Here is a 3,271-nt window from a genome sequence, read left to right as displayed (position 1 = left end):
GAAACTAGGATTGAGTCATGATGATATGAAATATTGATATCATCTGGCTGGAAATATAGGTGTTGTGTACTCGATTCGCTACGTCAAACAAGTATTTTCCTTTCTTAGTTTATGTTCCATGACCTGAGTTATGCTCAATTCATCACATACGGATTTTTGTGTTTTTAAGACGCTCGAGTTTGATTTTTTTTATCTGGAGGTTTGGTTCTTTAGATAAATTAGTTTTGTGGGTATTGGGGGTAGTTCCTGTTTAGCTTATTCTTCTTGTGAATGGTAGGCTGAATTTTTTGCTTTATCACTTGAATTTAGTTTTGGTTTATCGAAAATTGTATATTGTCGATGGATATGGTGTCAATATTGAAGAATTACACTTTTTTGGGTTCTCTTAAAGAAGTACACTCAAGAGAAATCGCAGCAAATACCAGCATATTGTTTGTTAGATAGCATTGTAGGTACTGGTGAATGGTTCTCTTTATCATATTGTTGATCTTTTAGATCTTGTTGGTACTTTACGTCACACCACACCCAAGGGATGATCGGTTTTAAGCTTAGGCATAGATTCACATATTTACTTAAGCTCATTTCCCCTTTTTCAGTTTTAGTTGCAATGTTATTTATGGATTATTATGTTTGCTCCTATTGCACATGTTCTTCGAAACTTAGTTTTGCAAATATATTTCAGGATTTCTCATTTTCTCCTATTGCTCAGTTTATTTTTTCTTGTTTCAATTCGTTTTGCGATTTTATATCTGGGTTTATGTTTTTTCCTTTTGTGATTTTAGCTTATTTTGTTTTGGGTGACGCTGCTGATTCTGATGATGGCGGTGGAAATAACCAGGTATTTTGTCATACTATTTCTCTCTATTTTACTACTTTGGGTGGAATTAAGGTTTTGTTTTACCTTGATTATCATTGATGTGCTTAACACTACTAATTTGATTGGCGGGTTTTGATTGGGTTTCTCAATTTCCATTTTCAGTTTTGTTTCCTGGGGTTTTTTGTTTACTATTTCGATCTTTGTATTTCAGTCTCAACCAAAAAGCCTGCCAGCCAATCAGTTGAAGCCAGGCAGACTCCTGCAATTCCTGTCGGGGTTAATAGACCCTTAAACAACTATCATCATGTTGATGGTCAGAACACTGGCAATTTCATCGCGGTATAACCGCAGCTAAAATAATTACGGTTTTTTTTTCGGGCTTTTTAATTACTATAATAATTATGGCTTCGGCCTCCATCATTTTGGATCATTTATTTTTTGCTATTATTTCCTACTTATCCGGCTTATTTGTTTGATTAGGCTAAAAGGGTTACAATAATTGATGATTGAGATTGAATAACTAATCAATATCAAGCAATTTAGAGAATCATATCAAGCAATTCAATGAGGATGAGATAAGGATAAGAATAAGAATGTAGATGGGATAAAGATAGAGAAGCAATTTTGAGAATGAAGATGAGATAAGGATAAGAAAGGAGCGATGAAGAAACAAAGAGAGACGGAGCAACAACGATTTATAGATTGAGGGAGATGTAGATGATAATCGGATTTATGCAATGGTATGTCTTCTTAATTCCTGATTGCATCAATTTGGTATCATAAATTTTGATTTCTATTAACAATAGACTTCACCCATAGTTATATTCATCTTCTATACACCATAGGAGGTTAGGATTTGACATTCGCCCAACAATAAATTGGTAACTTCAAAATCAAATTGAAATTCTCCTTTAGTCTTCTGAGATATACTGAGTTATACAGCCGCTTGATTGCGTTAATTTGTTTACGTTTTTCCATTATCGTTTTTCCATATATACTACTGTTGCTGGTAATGAGGCTATAAATCCTACTTTTTTGTTGACTTTTCTTCTGTTTCCTATCAATTCGTCTCTCTTTTTTTGGCTCTAATGGATTCAAACTGGCACCTTGATGTCAAGTGTGTATCTTCTAACCTCATTATATCTATTATGTTATCTTGAGCAGCCAGGGACTGATTTTGGCATTTGGCTAATCCATTTACCAATGTTTATCAATGATGATTGACGGTAAGGAAATTGGTGATGATGCTGAGCTTAGGAACTTATCTATCAGGTATTTCTAATCACGAATTTCTTACCCTTTGGGTTGGTTTTATGTGTAGCAAATTTAATTTTGTTCGCATAAATTGAGGTCCAGGTACCTAATTTGTAAAATAGATAATTAGATCCATAAGTCATTCTTTTGTACCATGAATTCTTGATTAAGACCGTTTTACATTACGTCAACACTCACAATCGATTTAAATAACAATAAAAGAATCGTCTCATGCTGTAAGACGGTTTTATTCTATAATTTTTGCTTTACCAATCTACCATAGGTGCTTGAAAGATGGGTGGTTGAATTGGTTCATCTTATATTGGGTGATGATGGGAGTGTTGTTCATTGTATTCATGTCGAAGTTAGTGGCAGAAGTAGGGGGTTTTGAGATGCTGGTAGGTTATTTTGATGGTGGTGATTTCGTTGCTGAAGGTTAGGCTGTTTTCAATAGAGTTGTACCGCTGGCAGCATAATCACGGGCCCAGATTTAGTTGGCTTGTTGTCATAGCCATTTTTTAACAGTTCCTACTGTCACCTCAGTAGTTGTAACAGTCATCTTGGAAAAGCTCACTATTGTCCTCGACACTCCGCTTGCTTGTCATTTTTAATAGTATCGAAACTCCCATATTGATATAAAGGATATACTAAACCCATGTTCAAATTTCTCACAGCAAAGTGTAACTTCTTCGTCGTGTTACAAATGAAGAGACCTGACCTTGTTCTGGGTATGTCATTTCTTGTAATTTTTCTGGTAAAGTTAAGTGTTTTTTGTAGTGTTTGCTGGGTAGTACTAATTTGGAAATTATTGGATATCCTTTTGATTATTTGTATCTGTTTAGTATCTACAATGGTGGTGAATCATCTGAGAGACGACGTGGTAGGTTCAATGGTTAGCCCCGCAAAGGAGGGATGATGTGGAGTACATCGTGACCCACCCTTTTACGAAACCATGGGAACTGGAATTTGGAGAGGGAAACAGTTGAAGTAAATGATCAGGACATCTGATGTAGTAAAAATAGTGTAGGAAGAAAAGGTGGACACTCTTTAAGAAATAATAATTCGCGGTAGTTTTACAATGCGTTTGAAGTGAGTATAGACAAAGCTATCGAGATCAGAGATATGTTACTATACAATTATCAGCTTTATTCAATTCTAAACCATGAAAGCTCGCAAACATACCTGGCCATGGACGATGGT

The 3,271-nt window shown here is 35.2% G+C and overlaps 1 long non-coding RNA gene across 1 annotated transcript; it reads left to right on the top strand.

Moving 5' to 3' along the window:
• Positions 1–648: 648 nt before the first annotated feature.
• LOC141608432 (uncharacterized) lies at positions 649–2,302 on the top strand. The gene is made up of 3 exons (XR_012526997.1): positions 649–838; positions 1,298–1,557; positions 1,982–2,302. It is a non-coding gene; the product is annotated as an uncharacterized LOC141608432 (long non-coding RNA).
• Positions 2,303–3,271: the final 969 nt, after the last annotated feature.

The sequence above is a fragment of the Silene latifolia genome, chromosome 10, assembly GCF_048544455.1.
Source record: "Silene latifolia isolate original U9 population chromosome 10, ASM4854445v1, whole genome shotgun sequence".
NCBI lineage: Eukaryota > Viridiplantae > Streptophyta > Magnoliopsida > Caryophyllales > Caryophyllaceae > Silene > Silene latifolia.
The sequence above is the reverse complement of the archived record's forward strand: the minus strand, read 5'-3'. Positions and strand labels throughout refer to the sequence as shown.